This window comes from Canis lupus, chromosome 8 (genome assembly GCF_003254725.2).
Source record: "Canis lupus dingo isolate Sandy chromosome 8, ASM325472v2, whole genome shotgun sequence".
In the NCBI taxonomy this organism is placed as follows: Eukaryota; Metazoa; Chordata; class Mammalia; order Carnivora; family Canidae; genus Canis; species Canis lupus.
This window is the reverse complement of record NC_064250.1, coordinates 55,449,859-55,476,482: the sequence shown is the minus strand read 5'-3', so window position 1 is coordinate 55,476,482 and position 26,624 is coordinate 55,449,859. Positions and strand designations below refer to the sequence as shown.

Sequence of the window (26,624 nt, the reverse complement as noted above, 5' to 3'; positions counted from 1 at the left end):
TTGATCCTCCTCAGGCTTTGCTTTCACATGGCTGAGTATTTTTTTTTCTCTCTTTATTAAAAAATCCTGTCAGACCTAAGGCCACTGCTTGAGCAAGGTAGACGGTGCAAGAGTCCATTCTAAGTCACTTGTTAGGTGGCATTTGCATTTTGATTCCAGTGCACCAGAATGTGTTAGGGAAGTGTGTTTACACATGAATAAGGTAAAAAGGGAAGTTCTCAAGAAATGAGTCATAGAAAGTATGTTTCTCCTCTCTGGCTATGAAAAGCACCAGCAGAAATATGCTCTGCAAAGATAATCAGGAAGAAAATTCCTCACTAAGAAGGCTTATAAATAGTTGAAACATTTAATATAATACATTTCATACAATTGAAAATCATAGGCTCTTTTCATTAAGCAAAACATACTGACTCAATATAAAGCACATTGCAGGGGAAGAGATTATCTAGAGCACTCATCCGCATATATTGGGGGGAAAACGAGATGGGGGAGAAGTGAATTTTATATGCCAGCCTGTGATCCTCTAAGCATCACCTACAGGTTTCAGAATTTAAATTCTACTTGTCAGCTTTCCCTATGGAGAGTAAAGGAAAGCTTGCTATCATACAGTCAGGATTTTGTCCCTTCTGTTGCTTTCTAACCTCCTGGAATGGAATCCATGTCTCTATCCCAGTAATAGCATACAGGATAAGTATCACTCTCTTCTCACCAAAATAAATATTCTACCTCTACTGTTTTGAATATAATATGCACTAGTTTTCTTTTAGGTCATACAACCGTGCTCTGTGTATCCCTGCTGACATCCTGATAGCCCTTAAAATATTTTAGCACTATTAAAAAAGCAGTTGCCCCAGGTTGTACTTCTTTTGCTTGAAGAGTGGATTTTAAGAGCTGAGATGTTTCTTTTACCTGAGATTCTTTCACTTACTTAGCAAAATACAATTGTCGGTGATTGCTGAAAGGCAAAATAATTCAGTGCCTGGAGACGAAGACTGAGGAAAGTCTGAGCCTTATACTCTTACTTCAATAGCATTAACAACAATAGAAAAATATAAATTATATTCTTCGTGCTCCATATGCTTTGAAAAAAAATTCCAATATACCGAGGTGATGAACAAAAAAGTAGGAAGAGAAAGAAGAGAAGGATGGAGAGGAAGAGGTAAAGGGGGAAGAACAATGCAAAGAAACATATTTAATGTGTGCTTTGTACAAGGTACTGCACCAGGCTCCATGTGTTACGAAATGCATAAGGACATTCGAAATGCTTAGCTTCATTTAGACACACTTAGGGGGATCCCAGGATGGCTCAGTGGTTTGGCACCTGCCTTTGGCCCATCAAGTCCCGCATCAGCTCCCTGCATGGAGCCTGCTTCCCCCTCTGCCTGTGTCTCTGCCTCTCTCTCTCTCTCTGTGTGTGTCTCTCATAAATAAATAAATAAATAAATAAATAAATAAATAAATAAATAAAATCTTTAACAACAACAACAACAAAAAATTATAAGGATTATTGTGGATTATCTTAAGGACTGATATTATCAACATTTCCCAGATGAGAAGCCTGTGGTTTAGACAGGATCTACCACTTGCCCAATATTGTAGTTATAAGAGGATTGAAAACCATATCTGACTGCAGAGTGTACAGGAGTAACTATATTGCCCTCCCTCTCCTTTTAGAAATGCTAAACCAAGAGCTTGATCTAATTTGGGTTCCAGTGAAAATCTACACCTTATTTTATAAAATTCATTTTGTAGTAGATATAATAAGAAACTTGATTCTAATCCCTCCAGGTCAGAAATTCAGGAGGGACAAATCACAGGGGGAGCAAAAAATTAATTTGGAAAACAAGCTACTTATTTCTACTACAAAGAAACCTCTTAGGTGGGCTCCCTTCCTGTATCTCTGGTCTGCAGAGCAAACGGGAGCAAATCAAGAAGCCGATTAACGAGGTACACATTTAAGTTGATAAGTTTCTTCCAAATATGTTGCAGTCACGTTAACAAGAAAAGCTAAAAGGAAGGCTTCAGTGAAAAGAAGGAATTACGAGAACGTATATATATGGCACAATCATCAATTTTAAACAAAAATGGACCTCAAAACCAATGAAGGAAGCTGCTTCCTTTCTTCACGAAGACCCCCACCCAGAGGGTGGAACTAGCATTATTTCCGAAGGCTGTTCTGACCCCTAAACAAGAGTAGAAAAAAGACATGCCTACTTTTCTTTTCTTTCTTTCTTTTCTTTCTTTTTTTTTTTTTTTCAGGTCTTAGGAGGGTCTTAGCGATGTTATTACATACGGCTTCTTCTTCTTCACTCTTGTGTCATAACATCTGGATTTGGGAATAGAAGTCAATACACCAACTTTAAGTAGGGAATGGGAGACTGGAAGACCAACTTTCTCCCTAAGAATAAATAATTCTTGCTTGTCAGATGAGAATAAAGATCCTTCGATGAGCAAAGAGAGAAATAATGCTCCAAACCTCAAAAAAAATTATTTTTCTCTCGTTCTTTAGGAACAATATTCTTTTCACCTACTTCTATCAGACCCTGCCTTTCCCAGTAGTCTCTTTTGTCTGGATTTTTCTCTCTTGGGGGACACCCTTTATCAGCTCCAGCTGTCCAATGTGCTTTTTTTCTTTGCTTCACAAAGAGTTTTCAGAAGAAAGAAACTTTAATTACAACCCTTTAGAGAGTCAACTGAGTTATTTAGAATTGTTGCCTGGATCCTCTAATTTTATCCAAACTTGCCTTTGGGGCTAGTGAACAGTAGTGGAAAATGCAGGTGCTTTTAAACAAATCAATCTTTATAAAAATCTTTCCTGTACCAGTAAAGGGCTGGTGGTCATGAACAAGTCATATCACCGGCCCTCACTTAAAAAAAAAAAAAATCAAGAACATAATTCCTGTGATAGAGGGCTATTAGGAAAGATAACTTATAGGATGCATCAAGTATGATCTTGGCAAATTGGGGAGAAAATTTTGAAAACTTTAGGAAGAAAAAAACTTTGAAACTTCACTTATTAGGAGTTTAGATGCTGTGGGAAAGAAGTAACAGGTAAGGAAGATATGTTGATCTCCACAAGAAGAAAATATAGCAAGCCTTATAGGAGTGAGATCAATTAAGTGAGTGATCAGAGAATGTTGATGACTGGGAGAAGCTTTTTAGGCCCTCTCTCCTCCTACACAAATAAGGCCCTCAAAAAAATCCTGAGACGAAGGATAAACATGAAGCCTTGAGGGACGGGTAAGGCACCATACCCACTCTCGGCATTTTCCCCAATAGCTTCAAGTGAGCCACATCATATTTCATTTTACAATACTCATGATATAATATCCAGGGAAGGGGGACCTTAGCATTTGTTTCCTGTAGTTTACTTGGAAATGAAGGGTGAAGTTAGGAGGATTTCATGTCCTAATATCACTCAACCGCATGATGACATAGATTCTGGCCAGTTCAGTGACTGGTGGGCCTCCTCTGACAATAGCCTGTCTGTATCACTTGACTAAATATGCTTTGTGAAAGGAAGATACATCATACTCCTTTTACTCATAAAAGGTAATAATCACATATATATATCATATCTATACCTATATATCTCTACATACCTATATCTACGTATATATAAAGTTGGCTCCACACCCAGCGTGGAGCCCAGCAAAGAGCTTTGACTCACAACCCTGAGATCAAGACCCAAGCTGAGGGGCACCTAGATGCACCGTGGCTTAAGTACCAGACTCTTGGTTTCTGCTCAGGTCCTGATCTCAGGTTTGTGATTTTAGAGTCATGAGATCAAGTCCCATGATGAGCTCCACATGCAGTGTGGAGTCTGCTTAAGACTCTCTCTCCCTCTCCTTCTGCCCCACCCCTGCACTTGCATTGTCTCTCTTTCTAAAAATAAATAAATAAATCTTATTTTAAAAAAAGGATCCAAATTGACATCAAGAATTGGATGCTTGACCCACTGAGCCACCCAGGGGCCCCTATTCATATTTTTTTTGAGAGAAATACATACTTAAGAGACAACATCACAAATTGATGATAATAAAAGTGGTAATAGTAGCAGAAATGATAATATCAATAGTTTTAGGGAAGCCTGGGTGACAGAGTGGATTAAGCATCTGCCTTTAGCTCAGGTCATGATCTTAGGGTCCTGGGATCAAGTCCCATGTCAGACTCCCTGCTCAGTGAGAAGCCTGCTTCTCCCTCTGCCTGCTGCTCCCACTGCTTGTGCTCTCTCTCTCTCTCTCTCTCTGACAAATAAATAAATAAAATCTTTAAAAAATATTATTAAAAAATAATTTTAACAATAACAAAACAAGTTCATCACTGCTAAGTAACAACTAGATGACATCCTCTGGGATGATGATGTTAAGAGCATTTTTTAAATTTAATTTTTATTAAAAAGTATGTAAGTTTTGTTATTCTTATTTTACAGATGAATTGGCTAAGGCTTATATGGATTAAGTGTAATGCCCGACTCACACAATTATTAAAACTATTTAGTGATATAGCTGAGATACCAGAAGAGGATCAATTCCTTCAATACACTACCAATAGGTTGGACAGGATTTATGGAATTAACACCCTACACTCTGCAATAGCATAAAGGGGTGAGGACAATGCTATGAGAAGTGAGGACTATGTTCTTAACGGATTCAGGCTTTTTTTCTTTTTTATGTGTGTTTATTCATGTATTTCCTGTAATTTGGATGCAACACAGCCACAATAGTCCTAAAATGTGGGTATCATCAGATTCAAGTTTACTGATGAGATCACTTCCATCAGAAGCATAAGAAATAGCATTCAAAAAAAGTCTAGGTCTCCTGGAGTTTTTCCATATTTCATTCCTCCTTCATTTTCATTCCTTCTATTTCATTCCTTTTCCATATTTCATTACCCAAAATGGTAAGTTTATTTTATAAAAGATGGAATTTAAATTTTTTTTAAGTTTTTATTTATTTAGTCAGGTAGTCTCTACACTCAACGTGGAGCTCGAACTCATATCCCTGAGATCAGGAGTTGCATGCTCTTCCCACTGAGCCAGCCAGGTGCCCCAAAGATGAATTAATTTAAAAATACCTTGAATTACCCAAGAACAAGTGAGAGAACAAGTGAGAGAGGTGTCTGCAATTCACCCTTGTGAAGGTGGCAGTGTAGTGTTGTGCTGAGAAATGCTCAACAAGTGGATCTCTGGAAGGATAGAAGCCCTGATTGGTAGGTATATCAATTTTCATGGCGTAAATACTCTCACCGTGGCCAATTTCAAGCTATTAACATAATGGCACTCAACACAGAGTCTGGAAGAAATGTATACAATGCACTGACGAGCTGTTGCAAGCTAGTCCAGCAAACCACTGAAGGTTATGCTGCAAAAGCCACACTTTAATCTGAAGACAACAGAAGTGAAATGTGGCTACCCCAGTAGTCAACACCAAGCAAATATTGCTTCAAAAGGAAAAAGTCAAAATTTATCTTGTGGGCATCTACATTGGACAGTATTGACTTTATGTTATATCCAGTGTAGTTCAGATTTTGAACTTTCAACCTCCGTTTGTTCCTTCCATGGCTACATTTCTAAGATATTTCACAATTTCCTTCTCTATAAAATGCAAGAAATGGTACCAGGGCTAAATTGGACTTCTTACAGAAAGGTGAGTTACATTCATCAAAAATGACGGGCTATATTGAGCAGGCAAACTTATTCCTTTCTTTCATTGCCCCAATAAATCATTCATTTATGGAAAAGGACTTTAAGGACACCCTAATAATTTCACTTCCACAACTCCACTAATATCAAATCCTCAACATTGGAAGTGTTAAGAGGAAACTCTGTGATAAATAACATCTGCAAAGCAAGGAATGGTTTCTAAACCACCCACAAGAACACTTGATCAAGGCGAGTATTATCGGCCTTCAGACAAATCGTTCTGACTCCACTGAAGAGCCTAATAATCTTGGATGGTTGAACCATCATGGCAGAAAAATGTAATTGGCCTGGAAATTAGTTTTAGTGACATCATTTTGAGTTTAATGTTCAACATATTTTTTAGGCTCAGTTTTATGCAAGGCCCTGTAGGTGACATAAGGGAGATAAAAAGAAAATAACATTTACTTTGATTTGACAAAATTTACACACAAAAAATAAAAACAGAACATACCTATTAGAATGTAGCCATGAGTTATGCCAGGAAAAATATATCCTAGGAGCTGAAAAAATATATCCTGTACACAGAAATACAGGATTTTATGAACTAATGTAATCTGAGGAAGACTCATAAAGATGCCAGGATGCAAGTCTGAGTTTGAAATTGTAGCAGACATAGAAATGAAAAATCATCCCTGAGAAATGTGGGAAAGGCAGAGAGGTTTGATGATTGCATCAGGATAATAAATAAATAATAGGTATTTGTTGAATTCATTAATGTATTATAAAATTTACCATAGATCATTCCAATTATGGTTTAGATTTTATGTAGTCTGAAGACTCTATAGAAAGTAATGGGCAAGAAAAGCTCTCTACACAGTACTCAAGAAAATGCTCCATACTCTCACCAACAGAGTATTTTCACTCTATTTATAGCTTCTTTTGTCATATGTAATAGTAGCTTTAATTTGAAATTCCTGGATGAATAATAAAGTTGAATATATTTTCAAATATTTACAACCATTGGAATATCCTCATTTGTGAAGTTTCTGTTCAATTCTTTTAATCATTTTTTCTAATCAGGTATTATTTTCTTTATTGATTTATAGCAATTTGTTTTTACATATTCTAGAGATGAATCTTCTCTTAGTCATAGGCATTGCAAATGTCCCACTCTATGGCTGGCCATTTTACTTCCCTTGAAATGTATAGTGTATATTGATAACATAGTCTCTTAATTTCCAAATAATATTTGTCAATTTTTTCCTTTGCAATCAGAGGAGGTTTTTTTTTTTTTTTTTTTTTTTTTTTAGATTTTATTTGTTCATTCATGAGAGAGAGAGAGGCAGAGACACAGGCAGATGGAGAAGCAGGCTCCATACAGGAAGCCCGACGTGGGACTCGACCCCTGGACTCCGGGATCATACCTGGAGCTAAAGGCAGATGCCCAACCGCTGAGCCACCCCACAATCAGAGGAGTTTTGTGTAGTATTTTTCATCTTTGTATATCCCACTGTGATGAACATATTCTTTATATTCCTATGAAAGATTTACTTTTTAACTTTTACGTTAAAATCTACAATCCACCTGAAATTTGTGTTAATATTGTGAATGGATCAAAATCTCTTTTTTGATATTCAATTGATAAAGTGCAATTTATTGAAATTATTGTCTTTTATTTCATCTTCTGTTGTGTCACCTTCACTGTAAATCAAGTACCTATATATATATCTAAGTCTATTTCTAAACCCTAGTCTACTCTCTAGGGTGATTTGACTAATCTTGCACCAATAACACATCATCTTAATTATAGTAGCTTTGAAATGAGCCTCATTATCTGGGACTTGTAGTTCTCTTATTTTGGTCTCTTTCTTCAAGATTGCATTGGCTGTTCTTGGCCTTTTGAATGATCATAGGAGTTTTACTGCCAACTTATAAATTCCAACAAAAGAATTCCACAAGAATTGGGATTTTTTTTCCTTGGGAATTCAGTAAATTTACAGATGAATTTGGAGATAATTGATTTCTTTGCATCCTAAGTCTTCCATTCCATGAATATTTCATTTTTTTTAGATCATATCAATTCTTCCTCAATAATGTCTTATGATTCATAAGACATATGTTGACATATGTCATAGGTTGACCTCTTCCTCGTTACAGTTTTTTGGATGATCTGATAGGTTTAGATATATTAAAGATTTAAATTTTTTTGAGGATTTAAATATTAAAGTTTTAAAATCCTTGGAGGAAATTTATCAAAATATCTTTATCACTAAAGGTCTAGCAGGATTTCTTGTATGTGACAAAGATCACAAACTATGAATTAAACATAGGAAACATTACAATATAAGTATATTGTTTATAAAGAAAACAGAAATTGAGAAAAAATTGAACTTCAAACAGTCAGAAGATATTGACTGTTATATGAGCAAAACTGAAAAAAAAATAATTTATCAATTAAGAAAGAACAAATATCTAAATTTTAAATGGCCTAAATTCATAGAGTAAGCACTTAGTGAAGAAGAAACGCATGTGACCTATACATATATGACAAAGCTGAGTAATGATTAATATTATTATTATTTCTCAATAATTACTCAAATGCCAATTGTAGCCAAATTAGATAAAAATCAAATCATTTGGTTTATCAAAAAATAAAATGACTGGCAAAACTAAGTAATGGTGAAGATTGCAGCAAGGGAGCATTCATACACTCAATATACATTCATTCACTGAAGAAGAGAGTGATAAATAATGGTCAGATGACTTCACAAAACAATCATTTTAAGGCTAAATATAATCCCGCAAGTATACTCTCAGACATGTGACTTAACATAAGAATTTATGTTTGTTTGTTTGGTTGTGTTTTTTTTTATTTTAATTTTTTAAAAATATTTTATTTATTTATTCATGAGAGACACAAAGACAGAGGCAGAGACACAGGCAGAGGGAGAAGCAGGCTCCCTGTGGGGAACCTGATGGGGGTCTCAATCCCAGAACCCCAGGACCACAACCCAAGCCAAAGGCAGATGCTCAACCACTGAGCCACCCAGGTGCCCTGTTTGTTTTTAAAATTGAGGGTTGCTTGGTAAACATATTGGGTTGTGCAATTTTTTAGGGGGGTCATACACGACATTTTAGAAAATAAAATAGAATGGCAAAGAAAAGATCAATATTCACCTAACATTTTAAGGGTAAGAGTTTTAGTCTGACACATATTTGTTGGAAGAGGCAATCCACCTGGGCCTTGGTGGCTGTGTACATTCCTGCTAGGTATGCTAAGAATTTAAAGCTCTGCCCATTCTTTGTCCAGGCCACTACTCAAGGTGGAATTTGCAGAGAACAGCCTTGAGGGATGAGGTAATGTCTCCCCCCAGACAAAGTGCAGGCTTACCATGTAAGCGGAAGATCACCCAAGCTCAATGTTTCTCTCCCATAACACAGCCCACTGCATGTTCAGGCATCCATCACAAACCCTTTGTGTCACACCTGTGGGACTCTGAGGTCTAGGAAATTGATGCCAGAAAACATGAAGCTCTGGCTACTGCTTTTGCCATGAGTAATGAGGTCCTTCATCTCTGACTCGAGAGTTTTGTGTCTCCTGCCAGCATCCATGAAATAATAACAGACTAGTTTATTAGCTTGCAAGTAAGATGATATCCCACACTCTGCACAATTCTCCCCAATGTTTTCCTGGCCACAAAGTGAAACTTTTCTAGCTGTGGATCACTATCAGAAAAGTTTGAAAGCCATTTCACGAACCAAGAAACATGCAAACTACGATTTATAGTAGTAGTGTTTGTAATAGCCCAAATAAAACAAAACAAAAGCTGAAAGCAACACAAATATTAATCATCAGGACAATGGATAAATAAGTTCTGGGATAGCCATTCAAAGCAATATATATAGCAGTGAAAATAAACAACCTGCCACAACATGCTGCAAAATGGATCATAGAAACAATGTGGGGTAAATCAAAGCAATTACTGATAACTATCTGCAATATGACAACTTTTTTATGAGTTTTTAAATTAAATATAATTAAACAATATATTAAGACTATATATATGTGGTAAAAATCATTATTTATAAAACAGAATGAAAATATAAACATAATATTCAGGATAGTGCTTAGTCCTGGAAAAGAGTCAGGCTCATGTGCTTATTCTTAGAATATGAGTAGCTTAAATGAAGAATGTATACACAGGAGTTCATTAATGGATCATAATGTAAAATATAAAACATATATTAATTTCACATGCAAGATATTATTTGGTAATTTTTTAAGTGTCCCAAATTCCAAATTAATATAATTCAGAATTGGAAGAGGAAAATGGACAAACTGTGCACACTAACAATACCAAAAACTATTCGTTTCAATCTTTAATATAATTGCCACCAATGGAGAGTAAAATAATTTAATTTCAAACTGCATTAGTTTTTACTGCTTGGAGCACAGACTATGGAGTTTTAAAAGATGTTCTTTAAGTAACCAGTTTTATATTAAATTCCATTTTATTTCATAGAAATGGAAAAATGAAAATACCAGTAAACTCAGATTTAGAGCTGGATATTTTGTTTGTAATTTGGGGATTAATATAGAACACCCCACCACCACATTTCTGCATTGAAAAGAAGCTCAAGTGGTATTATACCCACAGTGTAAGAAATCCAAACACAAGAATAAAGAGAAAATATTTGGGAAACTAGAAGTTAAATGTATCACTCTCTATATGCACCATGCTGAGTGAAACATAAAATTAAATTAAATTCACAAACAGAGAAACATTCTGCTTTCGAACGTTGCTAGTTCTTCTCTGCTCCAATGCTACAAATAGAAATTTAAAAAGTTATCCTGAGCTATGAAAGCATGACTTCTCCTGATGATAATGCAAAATTTTCAAACGTAGATTCATATGAGCTGTGAAGTATTTTAAAGTATTTTAAAAGTATTTTAAAGTATTTTAAAGGGAAAGGAAAAATAATCTTAAAAATTATTTCTCAAGCATTATACTTATTTTACAACTGCATTTGTTTATAAGTGCATGAGTACCATTTATTCTTCCTTTTGTAAAAATGAACAAATAAATAAAAATAATTTAAGGTAAATGCTCTTATGCTAGTTTGCCCATGCCAACGTATGGGGTTTATTTCTAATTCTGTTTGTATGTATGGTGCAAATGGAGTCTTATTAAATCTGTGGTTTCCAAGTCTCATGATTACTTCTTCACAATTTACTCCATATGCCATCCGGCATCTGTAACTCTTACTCCATTAAAAGCCTTTATTTTTTTGGCTTCTCAATGATCCCATTACTTTCCAGGCAACTTGAGCCCATTTGGTTTGCAGGAATGTCACCTCAGCAAAAACCTCTCTGAACAACGATGTCTGCCTGGTCCAGAAAGCTGCGTGGTTGTGGCTGACTTCCTGAGTCTTGGGGTCAGCAGCAACCCACCTTCTCACTGCCCAAGCCCTCCCCTGGCCCTACACATTATACGTTTGGCCCTTCTCTTTTGCTGTGGAGGGAGAAGCAAACCATAGTTACTTTATAGCCAGCAATTAGACTCAGGGTTTCAGAAATTTACTTTCCCTTTAGAAAATAAAAGCAAGAGCACCCTCAAAAAAAGTATGGAAAAAGTGATTTGAAAGGAAAGAACATGGAATCAACGTGAATGTGCTATGGTCCTAAATTGATGCTGGGTTTGGCTCCAATCTTCTGGGGAAATTTAAGACTTCTCAAGGCCCGGACATGCTATAGCAGAAATATAATAAAAGCCAAGAGAATGGGATTCCAGGTGGTCGTGTTGACATTGCTCTGAATAGAAAAGACTTGTTTGAATCCTCTTGCTAAATATGAGCATCACCCAAATGATGAAGCATGCGATTCCCACAGAAAGACGCAGTGTGTGTCATGAAGTATCACCACAGCAGATAGACACACGTTTTCCTAGCTATCACCTGTTAATAAAGTCTGTTACACAAAATACTTTCAGTTCAGGTGCAGGGTTTGGTGATGAGACAGTAGGTTCAGGAGAGCCTGTGTTCTTCGAATTCTGTCTCACATTCCTGCCGATGAAGCGCTATCACTTGGATTTCTCTACCTGAATTTATTTTAACTCCCTCCAGGAGGTAGTATCCGAGGTTGGTCACATCAAACATTGTTTTAAAACGCTGTGATATTCTGTGTGGCCTCACCTTTCTAGCACCTGAACATTCCTCTGAAGGATGGTAACATCCACCACCCAAAAATACGTCGCTTCGCCACATTATTTTGAGATGTAGGCACTTGTAAAACAGCCAGTGTAAGAGGAGGCTTTCTCTGAATTCCCCTTCTCTGCCTAAAGACAGATCCTCCAGCAGAAACTCAGTTGTATAAATCTTCCCCCCAGGATATTCGTTTGCCAGGGAAGACTGACTCATCACAGGAGAAAAGGCTGGAAGTCGATACCACACCAGACACACTCTGTCACAAAGCGTCATACCTCCCAATCTGTTTTACTAAGGACATCACAGACCACCTGTTCATCTTTCACCAAAATCCCTTCATCCCTCTTAAAAAGCCTACCCCCCACTTCTCCTTCTCCATTATGACAGTATCTAATCCTGAAATCTACACCAACTCCCGGAGTTACTCGTTTTCCCTGCGTATCTTCCACATATATATGAAATATTCATGTTGATACATTCTTTTTGGTTTTCTCTTGTCAATCTGTCTTTTATTACAGAGATCTCAGCTAAGAACTCAGAAGAGTAGAAGGAAATCATACTTCCTTCATCCTCTGGTTGTAAAGACCTCCTGAGCTGATAGAGGGAAACCATCAGCCAGTGACCAGCACAGAGTACTAACTTAGTTCGTGGTCCTGATGACGGTGAAAATGAGGAGAAGGCAATGAATGGTAAGATCAACAATTATAAGCATTATTGTATGATCCAATGAATTTAAAGATCTCTCGATATCAGACTGCTTTTATCAGGCATATGATCTATGAAAATGATAAGATAAATAAGCACAAGACTAGAAGATAGGAAGTATAAAACTTTCAATCAGGAAATAAGTTCAAAGGACTTTTTCTAAGAATAGTTCATTTAAAGAAAGCAATCTTGAGAGATGAGAACTACATGTGTACTAATGTGACGCTATGGCAACAATGCCTTTATGATTTGTATTTTAAACATCTTAATTACCATTATACGTGCTTTAGATGAAATGTGCCAGTACAGTTGAAAGAGTCATTCATTCATTTTTTCATATTGCCTGTATTTTAATAGAAGTCAAAGCATGCTCATAATTTTTATTTTATCACTTCTTGGATTGCAAAATATTTTCTTCCTTAGATTTTGAAAAATTAGTATTCAAAGCTTCTTGTCATTACATAAAGCATTTAAAGGATTTAAGTGTTTGCTTTATCCGTTTTCTGAAAAAAAAATGTATGTTTGGGGAATTCGGAGGACACAGAATGGACTTTTCCTTTTAGTTTTAAGTCATCCTAAAAAAAATAATAAATCAGGGAGATTATAAAGAATGACTAAAACTGAAAAGTGTGGAAGTCAGTAGGGGAGCATTTTATGGAGGAAATCAGTCAAGCAAAAGTACATAGACCAAAAGCTTAGAGTATTGCCTTAGCAAAAGGACATCAGACCTGAGTGCAGCAGAAGCTAGCTAAGTGCCTTTTACAAAAAAGGAAAACTTAGTGGAAGAATGCCTGGTAGCACATCAAAGCCACTGCCAGCAGTGTGTCTGGATTTCACCAGAACCTGGAACAAGAACATGGACATCAAGGAGAAGACAAGCAGTTAGTTTCCTCTGCTTCTGTTTAAGGGAAAATGAGTGCTCATCTCTGCTTCTTCCTGTGTCTTCTTTTAATTTTCTCTTCTGCATATTCATATTCATTTCCTCAGCTATCCTTTTCCTTGGTCCATTATGACCATCCCAAAATGGTGCCTCCTGTCATCTTTCAACTTGAGCTCCTATCAACAAACGAGCCTCTGTCCCAGTTGAGGAGAAAGAATAGAATGTTGATAGTGATTTATCCAATCATCTCTGGCTTCAGGAAGGGATAATGTGGTGTATAGGTCTGCAAGGCCCCACTTCTGTGAGATATGTAATGTATAGCACGGGGTATATCTTTTACCCATGGAAAGATAAAGATGTATTAACTCACTCTGATTAGAGGGAAATATTTCTAAAGGAGAATATTCATATACATCTTACGTTAAGGATGGCTGGGAACTACAGCAAAATATTCAGGAAAAAAATATTTGGGGCTTTGATTAACAGTCTCAAGAGACTGGATGTCACTCTTTTGTCAATGTGGAATTGTGGAACATTTTTAAGTTAATAGGGTGAATCTGAGCAGTGGTTCAAGTGATGTAATTTGACTTCTCTGCATCAAAGAGATTAGAAGTGGAGGACTAGCAATTTAAATTCCTAAAAATCAGAACAAAATGTTGAAATGCAAGGTTTTTATGAAAGTAACTTCAAGATCAAGGAAAATAACACATACAGACTAATGTCTTATTTTTTCCATAAACAACAAAAATTTTTTTTAAACCTTATCTATTGAATATTTATCATGTGCCAGAGAGTAGGCCATATATTAGGAGTACAATGGTTTACTCTTCATGCATCTACAAACAGCTGTAGTCTCCTGGGATTATGGGGGGTGGTGATCAAATGTAAATTATTAAATAACTAATGGAGTACCTAATTACATTGTGATCAATAATGTGAAAAGATTAGAAACCTATGAATGAGTATAAGAGACTAGGCAAGGGGTCTCAGAGTAAATGAATTTTAAATTATCTGGATGCATAAACATCATTTAAAAGAAGCATATGATGTTACAGATTAGAATTTAGAAAAAAAAAAAGAAAGTTCACTCAAAAAGAGCATGTCTGGTAGATATGATGATGAGTTCAGATATGGAGCTACCAGTTTGGGAGATGAGAGCTAACATCCAAGAACATATATACTTATTAGTTAGTTATAAATGAGGGTCAGGAGGGGCACCTGGGTAGCTCAGTTGGTTAAATGTCTGCCTTCAGTTCAGGTCATGATCTCAAGGTCCTGGGATGGTGTCCCGCTTCAGGCTTCCTGCTCAGCGGAGAGTCTTGCTTCTTTCTCTTTTTCCCTCTGTCCTACCCCACCACTCATTCTCTCTCTCTCTCTCTCTCTCTCTCTCTGAAAGAAATAAAATATTTTAAAAAAATAAATAAGTGAGGGACAGGAAATAATGGTAGGAATTTAAAGAAAATCAGATTTATACATGCAGACAACTTTGATGTAATATCAACTGTTTTGGTGCCACTTTCGACAGGATCCAGACCTTATTTGGATCCTGCACAAGGATCTTTCTTACAAAGTATCATAATGCACATTTGTTTTTTGCTTTCAAAAATGTATGTTTCTTTTTCTTAATTTAGGTCCGATGCTGCATTGCAATTAAATGTTTATGCAGTTGGATTTCCCTCTGGATTATTAGTTCCTTGAGATTGTGCATATTTATTTATCTCATTCCTCCCATGCTTTGCACTGAACCCAAAACAGAGCAGGTGCTTAATAAATATTTGATGAATGGAAAAGAATAAAGAAATGGATGATGAATGGCTACTGCATATGCAGAGATGCACAAGGTTTGTGGAGCAGAGGAAACAGAAGAAGGTGCAAAATCTTCAAGGCATGAGAAAACCTTCATGATGTAGGCAAGAGCACTGTGTGGGTGCAGAATGGGACAGATAATTAGGGCCACACAAGGCAAAGCCCCTAAGGCCTAATAAAGCAATTTTGGCTTTATTCTGGAGGGAGTAAAAGTCCTCATAATGTTTCAAAGATGTGTGCAGCTGAAAAAAATGGTGGAATATAAGAGTGGAGCTTAATGAGTGATTGAGGGAATAATGAGCCATTTTTACATTTCAGTTAAAGAACAGTGATGATGAGAGGCACCTGAGTGGCTCAGGTGATTAAGTGTCCAATTCTTGATTTTGTCTCAGGTTATGATCTCAGGATCCTGAAATACAGCCCCAGGTCAGGCTCTGTGCTCAGCAGGAAGTTTGCTTGAGATTCTCTCTCCTTCTCTCTCTCCCTCTGCCCTTCCCTCACTCAAGGTGGCTCTCTCTCTCTCTCTCAAATAAATAACTCTTAAAAAAAAAAAGAATACTGATGATGAAGTAAAGATGTTTTGTATCTCTGTGTGAAAACAAAATTTCAATTTCTAGAAGATTCTTTAAAAATCAGAATCTAATAAGACTGATGAAATTACTCCAGAAGGCAAAATGACTAATCTTATGCCTATGGTCTTTCTCAAAATACCTGTGAAAATATTCAGAGAAATTTAGAATGTGTAATTTTAAAAATATACATATGCTTATGAAATGCAGGAAGAGACATCATGAAGTTTTGAAAGGAAATCTTACAGAAAATCTACCCCATCAGCTGTGGTTCTGTGGAACAGCATGTCCCACAATGGCAACTTTATCTGGGAACTCTGATGACAACAAATCAGCATCACAAAAGCAGCCAAAGACCATACAAAAATGAATGGGTGTGCTATGTTCCAAAAAAACCATTATTTTCAAAAACTGCTGGTGAGCCAAATTTAGCTTATGAGTCATAGTTTGCTAACCCCTGATCTGGTTATTGTACCTGATTATTGTAAGAAGCAGTGTGTGAAGAGGGTAGGTCAACATTACAAAGAATTATAAAATTTCCACTAAAGCTACTTCAGAATCCTATTGCATACCACTCAATGCTATTACTAATAGATTATTATCTGGGAATGAGGGAGAAAATGTCAAAGGGGCATAACACTTTCTTTACAAATGAAGCACATGTTGAAATTTTTTTTTTTTTTTTTTTTTGATGCTTAGAAGGTCATTAGCCTTGGGGACCTGACCTGATAGATACTAGGAAAATGAATCCACTCAGATTATACTACTCTGAAATACCTGCTTCAAAGATCAGTAATTTATTTTCTTAAAGTAGCAAGCTGTCTTCCTGGAACCATGCTGCTATAACAAAATACCATTGAATGGATGGTTTAAACAACAAAAATTTATCTCTCTCAGTTCTGGAGACTGGGAAGTCCTAGACCAAAGTGCTAGTTGACTTTGCTCCTTGTGAATACCCTGCTCCTGGTCTGCAGATGGTCCTCTTCTCCTGTAGCATCCTGGTCTGCAGATGGTCCTCTTCTCCTGTAGCTTCCCGTGGTGAGGAGAAAGTGAAAGGAAGCAAGCAAGCACTCTCTTGTCTCCTCTTATAAAGACACTGATCTTATCATGAGGGCCCAACCCTCATAGCCTAATTACTTCCCAAAGTCTCCGTCCATCTCTAAATACCTCCGCATTGACAATTAGCAGTTCAACGTATGAATTTTCAGGGTACACAAACCCAGTACGATAGGTCAAAGCAAGCTTGGCAACTGAAGTCAAGTCATCACAAAGTCTTCATTTTCTCAGTCACCATGTCACTTAACAGCCACCTCCTCATCCCAAACTAGGATAATAAATGTATTGACCATTTAACCTGCTGATGACTGAAGAAATGTTTTCAGCCTTTACCTCCTGGCTCTATTGCTCCCTTCCTACCACTTCCATTGCTCCCTTTTACCTGCGTCTCACCCTCTACCAAGACACTTTGATTCTGAAACCTCATATGACATTGAAGTTTCACTCCATAATGAAATTTTTCCAAAAAAATAATTTATATTCTGTCATTTGAGGTTCTATCCTTGTTCATTGTAGAGTCCAACTCAAGGTCCCAGAATTTCAGCCTGAACCAGATACCCTTGTCCTCAAAAGGAGTTTATATATACACATATGTATTTATAAACATAGGTATACATATTCCATACAAAGAATAGTTTATAATACTTATAAGTAAGTTGTTATAATAAAATTGTAACAAGAATAATTAAATATTTCCTTTGTGTTTAATACGTGTACATGAGTCTTATCGCCATTCTTTTAAAAATAGTCTTGGTTCATTTTTCTCATTTTATCCCTTATGCTCTATATTTATGCTTGTATACATGTACCCAAATATATATTTAATATATTAGGGTTCCCAAGCACTCTCTATTTAAAGGTGAAAAATTTACCTTATTCGTGGATATTTTTTAAAAGGCCTCTCCTAAACTAATCACTACAGCATTTTGACTTCTTTCTTATGAAGTTTGAAGTTTTCTGAGAGTTCAGTCAAGGTCATGTAACATTTAATTTTTAATCAGTTATTTAGACCCAAGATTGATAGTTTTCAAAGCCTAACGCTTCTGGAGAGTGTACCTGTGTTTTCTGAATCTCTTCCCCATCCCTCTCTTTTATTATCCTGAAGAGAAAGTATTATTTTTGATTTTATGACAGCTCAGCTGCTTCTATCAAAGAGCAATCTTTGTCATTCCTCACTACCTATCTTCTTCTTTGCTGATCTCTTGCTCCCTCTGAACCAGAAACATTCCTTAGATTTATGGACATTTCTTGTACAATGTTCTTTTCATTTTGTTGCTTAGATCTTTACTCATTTTGGTTCTAGTTTCTTTAGCTCTATTTTGGATTTTTTCCAATCTCCCAGTCTTTGAAGTTTCAATCTGTCTATTAGTCTTTTTTCTGTATGTGCCTTTTATTCACTCATAGACTAGTCTAACCATTCATTTCTCTTCCCAAGCAGAGAGAATTCTCCTTTTGAATAAATGATGTTTTTCTTCAGTGGATTTTTCCAATACAATCTTCTAATACCAAGTGATTAATATTTTTTATTTGCTGAGGGCCTACTAGGTGTCAGACAGTATATATAAACAAGGTTAATGACTTCTCACAAAAACTATAAAATTGATATAATTCTACAGATGAGGGAATAGAAGCTCAGATGAATTAAAGGGTTGACATTTTCACAAGTCCTGGATTTACTCTCCAAGTATTTACTGAGCTATTTCCAAACACCAGGACCAGGCACTGGATCAGATGTTGGGAGTGTAGTAGAGTAGGAGACTATTGATATTCATGTCCTCATGAAGCATTATACAGGACATTATCAGTATATAAATAAATATGTAGCTAGGTATCAAATAATATAAGATTTTAAACATAATAGGAATATAAATTATGACACACACAATAAAAGAAATGAATATGTGGTTTGATAAAACATAACTGGGTGTGAAGTGGTTGGAATGGGCCTCACTGAAGAGACAACAAGGTAGCAGAAATCTGAAAGAGCAGAAGGACTCAGTCATTAGAAGTGGGATGAGAAGAGTATTCCAGGCCCAAGAATGTGAATAAGGAAAGAAGACAGGCCAGGAAAAGTTGTAGGTGTGTTCAACAAATAAAATATATCCAATAATATTAGTGGTTAAGCAGAATGAGATGAGATTTTGGAGGCAGGACTGTCATGTTCTAAAGTGTGTATTCTTCTACCTCTCTCTGAGAAGTTGGTGTCATTTGCTTGACACAGCAATAAAATAGTACTGACTCCATAGCATTTATTGGGATTTGTTGAAGTGTCTCATGTCTCAGGCCTGGTTCCTCTTACCTAACTGTATTCACCCTCTTGGTGAACTTATTAAATCCAAGGGCTTCAAATACACATATATCCCAATGACTTCCCAATGTTACTTATAGCCTGGACCTCTCTCTGAATCCCCAAACTGTATATCCCCATATATACTAGACACTTCCACTTGGATGTTTGTTAAACATCTCAAACAGAACTTCTCCAAAAGTGAATTCCATCAGGAGATTTCTTATGGGATCTGGGGTTTGATTTTATCCCCATTTACAAGAACCTAACCTGTATCATCTCTTTCATGCTGTCAGAAGACACAAAACTCCTGGTTTGTGCTATTTCACTTGCCACTAAGTCCCACCATGTGGAGGGAGTGAGAGAATTGTTACACATGTAGTGGATTTTCATCGTTGCCAAGGAACTCTAACTTAGCATAAGCCACTGCTTTTATAACAAGCAGTAGACAAACTTGCTTTCTGTCCCTGAAGCAGATATCATTTCATCTTTCAAGATTGCTCCCTAGAAAAAAACTCTCTGAGAAATGGCCCAGGTTAAGGGCATTCAAGTCCTGGCATTCTTGACATACCTAGAGAGATGAGTAAGAATTCAAGAAACCCATGGAGGACTGTCTCACTCACTACTTCCATAAAATGGGTATGAAGTGGTTGATACCATGGAGGCATGTGGAAAGGGGCCTGGGTCTACATGCTGCTACCGTATCCCTTGTCAGTAAGGGTATGTTTAGTGGTTCTGGTACTCAGGTCAAAAATTTCAACAGTGAACTTGGTTGGACTTATCTCCTCATCCTCAACCTTGGTGGGCTGATTGGTGGTTGGGAAAGGTCTAGGTACCTGGATCAAAGTCTGAGTAGTTCCTACTTTCTTTTCATAATGAACATCCATAATGAACATTCCATCATCTAATGACCTTGTTTCCTTGATGTCCACCTCACCTCACCTAAGAAAGAAGGAGAAGGCTAGATACCATTACCGGGGCCACCATTCCAAGATTATCGATTTCCCCATCCATAATTTGCTCTTCAGGAAGCCTCTCACCCTGGCTGGATACTCATCTGGGGATAGAATGCTGCCCTGAAAAAAAAAAAAAAAAAAAAAAAAGAATGCTGCCCTAATCCAATCAGCTGTAATATCAGCTTCTGCACTCTCTTCTTCTGAGAAATAAAACTCTATAGGCCTCCTCATCTTTTGTCCTTCTTAACAGCATGAATAAGGCATCCTTTCTGTTATCACTCCAGTCGAGGATCTGATAGCCCATTTCTACCATCAAATCATATTAAGATGCTCTAAATATGGGTGCCAGCATGACCTCCTCCAATCCAACTATGGGCTGAGTTGTGGAGATCCCTAGCTCTGCTGCTATACTTGGGTCCCCTAGTCATAGCGTGGCTCACTTCTAGCTTTTTGCAGCACCTCCACACTCAGAGACTCCAACACCATTATATTCCCTGACCTCACCTTGTGAAATGGACCTGCTGGGCTCCTCTTGCCTCAAGATTCCCACCACACTACAGAAGCCTTCCATCTTGGATTTACTTATTTAGTCAGTCTATAATTCCTTTCTCCCACTAGAACCTAAGGTCTCTGAAGGAGAATAGTTTTGTATCTCATATTCATTCATATCTCTGGCACTTAAGACAATGCCTTAAACATAATCAATGCTCTTATTATCATTTATAGAAGGAATGGATATATGTCACTATTCATTCACTGTCAGAGCAGGGAACTGGATGGTCTCTGTCACTGCTCTATTCCCTGTATCTAAACTAGGAGCCCATCACAGACTTTTCATAAGTGTTCCCTGAATAAATGGATCATATGGTCAAATGATGTGAGTCTTAACTGAACAATCTCTCTGCAGAATGAAATGTAATGGTTAACTTCCACTTAGGCATTTTACTAATCACTTAAAAAATGAAGTTTATTTTAGACGATGTGACTCATTTATTGATTCAGCAAGGATTTATTATTTGCAAGCCTGTAGTAAGGGTTCATTCCTCACAGGGCTTAGCGGAACTTGTTGGAAAACAAATTCAAAGAATGCCCTGTCGAGTGTGACACAGACTACTGGATCTTTGCCATAAACTGTCCTCTCTTCTTTTCAGGCACACACATGCCATTCACTGGCTCCCCAGCAGGCCATGTGGCACCAGGAGGGTTTTCTCACCAGAGGAAGGCAAGCTGAAGGGACATGTGCCACTCTCAGGCTTGGTCTATAAAATCCTTCCGTGTGCCACCCCCTTTTATTCTCTCTGGCTACCAAGAAGGGGGCAACCTGCAGGGCAGTTCTGGAAGCTGCACATGGAGATAACAGAACCTTGTTCCGATTTGGTCCATGGATTTGCTTGGCCAAACTACTACATTCCTCTCAGAATTGCTCTTAGCGTTTAATTTTGGTTCAAGCCATTAGATATTTCAGGGGTCATTCTTAAAAACCATTTAGCATATATTAATTCATGGAAGAAATAATTTCACTGGCTTTTAAAAAGCAAATACTTTCAGGAATATTTTTCTTTCTAAATAAAATGGTAGCAACTCAATATTCAGTATATCTCTTGTTTTCCAAGGTCACCATGAGGGTGAATGCATTAAGGATAATAAAACTTATTCTGTTGGATTTTTCCCCACAAGTTATTTGAAGAATTCTCACAGAAATTTTTCATATAACTTCCCTCAAATTTTTTCTGAAGAATCTCCAGAGGTTGTGTTTCCTATCATGGAAAGTTGCATTACCTCTCTCGCATGTTGACTCTCCCTTCCTCCCCCTCTGACAACCACAGGCAATATTTCTTGGAGGGGCCTCTACTGTCCCCACTCTGGTGAGGATTCTCCATAGTAGCCTCTTGCATTTTCTCTGAAGAACTTCCACCAGACACAACCAGGTGCTTCTGAAACTCTGGAGACAAAGATGTCAACATGCAGAGCATGCTCTGAGCCTCAGAGGAACAAGCTATTGTGGGGATGGTGATTCACTCTCTTTTCTATTATTTTGCCCTCACAGAGTGAAAACAATTTATTAATCTTTCCCTAACACTGTTTCCTACCTTTAATCCTTCCAGACCGGGTCCCAAATGTGATTCTTCTTCCTTTGGGGATGCCACTAGGGAAAATTAAACCCAATACTCTACTCTAAATCCCCTCTCACACTGATAATTGAGGCTGTGATACTAGTGCAAGCTTTTCTGTCTACCCCTCTTTGCCCTTTAGAGAATTCTGTCCCTATTTCTTCATGTAAATAAATTCCAGGCCCAACAGGCACACAAGTGCACCAGAAAGAAGCAAAAGTTTGACTCTCTAAATGGAACAGAGCTCAAGGCTCAGGTTTAGTCTCCTTACATAAATTAGTCACTGATTCAGGGCCAAGCACACTGCTTGCCACTGGAACAGACACCAACAGTATACGGAAAGGGATTTATAAAGAAATGAGGAGAAGTTTTAAGGTTTAACCTCTGTTTAGTTGTCTTAGATCAGATGTGTGTGAATGTGTATAAGTGTGTATCTGTGCATGCGTGGGCATGTGTGTTTCTTCAGCCTTATTGGAATAATACTATTTACTTCCATTTACTTTGTAGAATCAAAAAAAAAAAAAAACCCATATTATTCATTTAATCATGACCATACAGGGATCTAGTATGTTTTCATTTTAATAAAAATGACCTGGCAAAGTAACATTTCTTTTAACCCCTTTTAGATGTAGATTCAATGTGATAAATAAAGGGAGAATACAGATTTTTAATCAGATGAAGGTAGCAGTGAAGCTTATACAGAACAGAAGTAGAACAAATATGCTCATTTAAGCTCCCTGTTACTAGTGTGTAGCCTCTCTGAATTCAGTTTCCTAATTCTTAAAGGAGGGCATTAGTTTTTGCAGTGGCATTATGAGGCTTAGACATAATGTATGCAAAGTGACAATCCTATTAGGCACTCAGTAAATAAAAATTTCTTTTCTTGAATAGAGAACAAACTTGGACCCAGCTTTGGGCACATGATTTAACTCTCTAATTGCTAATTGACCCCTTTTAAAATGGGAAGAACATTACCACTTATCTTGTAAAGTTGAGATAAGGCATGAATCCCACTATACTGGTCTTGTAATTAACTTAGATAAACATTATTATTGCCATTATATTACTTTTCCAAACATATATTAAAAATCTGTCACTTATAAACTTAAGCTTGGTCCTAAAGGTTTTCCCCTTTTTAAAAATTTTTAAACTAAACTCTAAGTATTGAAGTGTCTGTATCCTCAGAATATTATTTTTTTAACTTTCTATTTTGAAAAACTTTTAGATTTATAGAGAAGTTACAAAATAATAGAATTTCAGTATTTCATTTACTTAGCTTTCTCTAAAGTCAACGTCTTACACAAGCATGGTACATTATCAAAAGTGCAAAATTAACATTTGGTATACTCCCATTTACTAATCTATAGACATGATTTGAATTTCCTGAGCTGTCACGTGAAAGTTTTCTTTTTTTTTTTTTTTTTCTCTATCCAATCCAGGACCACACATTGCATTTGATTGATGTCTCCTTAATCTCTTCTAATCTCTAAAAATTTCTTTCTCTCTCTTTCACTCTTTCTCTCTCTCTGTCTTCTATGACCTTAGTACTTATGAAGACTTCCTTTTTTAGGGTGTTAGTTACACTACAGCTGTGCAAATATCCTATTTTTTTAAAGATTTTATTTATTTATTTATTCATGAGAGACACACAGACACACACACAGAGAGAGAGAGAGAGAGAGAGAGAGAGAGAGAGGCAGAGACATAGGCAGAGGGAGAAGCAGGTTCCATGCAGGAAGCCCAATGTGAGACTCCATCCCAGCCCCCGGGATCACATCCTGAGCCAAAGGCAGACACTCAACTGCTGAGCCACCCAGGCAACCAGCAAATATCCTATTCATCATAATTTTGTTCACTAATTTTAGTAATCATTGATGATCTTTGCCTTTGGCTGTCATACTGTGGTGTTGGCCCAAAGATGATTTTCTTTTTTCCTCATGTCCTGCACATTACTTTATTATAATTCTGCTACAAAGACACCACAAAACTAGAAGAAAACATAGAGAAGAAGTTCCTTGACCCTGGTCTTGGTAAGGATTTTTTAGACTTGACAGCGAAGTACAAGCAGCAGAAGCAAAAATCAACAAGTGAGACTACATCAAATTAAAAGCTTCTGTGCATCAAAAGACATAATTAACAAAGGAAACTCATGGTTTTAAAATTTTTGTCTATATCTGGGGTACTTGAAACATTACCATGAACTTTTTCCAGAACTTTCATAAGAGTGAGTCTCACATCCTTGCTATCCATTTCTCTTCCCTCATATCTCCACTCTGCTTTCATCTTTTCAGTAACTGATCTTAATAGTTTCTAGTTATCATTTCCATACTTCTCATCTACAAATAAAAGTATACATATAAAACTTATTATATTTCTATCTTTTACAGGAATTTTTTTCTCACCGTTCTGGAGATTAAAAGTCTGAGATTAAGGTGCTAGCATGATTGGGTAAAGGCCTTTCTCCAGGTCACAAACCTTTCACTGTGTTCTCATGTGGTGAAAGAGGAAAGGATTTCTCTAGGGCCTATTTATAAAAGCACTAATCCCATTATTGAGGCTGTACCTTTGTGTTGTAAGCACCCCTCCAAAAGCCCCTCCTCTTAATACCATCATTGGAGCATTAGGATTTCAACATATGAATTTGGGGAACAGACACATTCAACCATAGCACTCATCTTTTACCACACTGGCATTGTACCTATCATTAGCTCAAGAAGACAGCAAGATTATCTCCCTGTAGGCACAAGGAACATTCATCTAATGTAAATTTATTTATATCATCATTTTTCCCATTCCTTATGCTTCAACAGAATGTCATATTCCTTAGTTCTTACAGTACATGAACTAGTAAATAGATTTGTATGCTTTTGATGAGCAGTTTACCTTCTCAAAGGTTGTAATAAATACACCACTATATATTAGGAGGGAAAAAAGGCCAACAGTGGTACAGAGAGTTTAATCAATGCCAAAGTTACACAGCTAGTAAGTGCAGTTGAATTTGAAACCTGACAGTCTGTTTTCTAAATCGACAATATATTGAGTGAAAGTCATGAATACTGATGGATTTTAAATGTTAAGGACAAGCATTTTTCGTATCTGTATATTTCCTGAGAGCTTACTACACATCAGCTACTGGCCCAAAATGAAACCCATCCACTCCCATAACCCTCACAACATCTCTCTGAGAAGGGCACACGGTCATTGCCAGCACTTCAAATTACCCAATTCATAAGTGCAAGAAAAATGGCAGTCCCAGGGATATCATATTCCCCAGACCTATTCTTAGCCTGTAGATGGCCTCGGTGACTTCTAAGGCATTATATACACTTATTAAAATCTATAGTCATCTTCCTTTACATTTATTTATTTATTTATTTATTTATTTATTTATTTATTTATTTTTCTGAAGTTGGCAGTTAGACACAGCATTTCACATGTTTTTTGTAAGTCTGAGAGAAAGGCCATCCTGTCCAGGTAATTTACTTTTACTCAAAAGAACACAGAAGTGTTCACAGAAGAGTAGTGAAATCCTCAGGGCCCCAGGGCAATCAGTTGTGATACTAGGGTTGAAACCCTGGGTGGAGGATTCTGAAAATTTCAGAATTTGGGGTTCGAATTCCAAAATTCAAATTCATTGCATTATATATATTTAAGGAATATTATATACAATCTTTTTTTTAAAAAAAAAAGAATATTCTTATCTGTGCTTTTGTTATTTGAAATGAAGACAGACCCCTGCAGGATATTGGCATTTATTTGAACACCTGAAGTAAGAATCGAGAGATCCATTCTTGGTCCTGATTTCACTCTTTACTGGCTATATGATATTTGGAAATCCATTTACACTTTAGTGACTGTTAATTGGAGACTTGTCTAGCACGCACACTTTTTTGGAGATAAACAGTGAACTGACTGGCCCGTAAAGAGCTGTTGCTCAGACTGCAGTCAATTACCTTTCAAGAAGCTCCTGGGGGGGAAAAAATCCGTATAAGGATTAACCCTCTCATCTAAAAGATACCTAAGGATATGGACCTTAAAAGCACTTTGATTTGCATATTTTTCTCATAGCATTTGGCCTTATCTTTGGCTGATTGTGAATTTCTACTTGGAGGGGGAAAGAAAGTGCTAAAATTCAGCTCTTAATTTATTCTGCTAGTCACATATGCTGTCTTTCATCTTGCTAACTTGTAATAAGTGGATGTCCTAATCTCATCGTTCATACCCTTTCCTTGTTGGCAAGATTTGAAAAACGAAGAGCAGAACGAGCAATTTGTAGAGAAGAATATAATAAAGTACTCTGGTCCCCCTAGAAGGAACTTTTTTTTGTTAACAAGACCTTACATTGTCCTACTGAATAATGCAAAATTTGTTTGGTTGTACCCTGCAGGGCTCCCCAGCCCCAAAGC

At 36.9% G+C, this 26,624-nt stretch overlaps 1 long non-coding RNA gene across 2 annotated transcripts in view; it reads left to right on the top strand.

The window, feature by feature from the left end:
- Positions 1 to 12,237: 12,237 nt before the first annotated feature.
- Positions 12,238 to 26,624, top strand: part of LOC125755602 (uncharacterized) — a 39,982-nt gene continuing 25,595 nt past the window's right edge. For both annotated transcript variants that reach the window (XR_007412457.1, XR_007412458.1), the window contains exon 1: positions 12,238 to 12,537. This is a non-coding gene — a long non-coding RNA (uncharacterized LOC125755602). The remainder of the gene's footprint in view (positions 12,538 to 26,624) is intronic.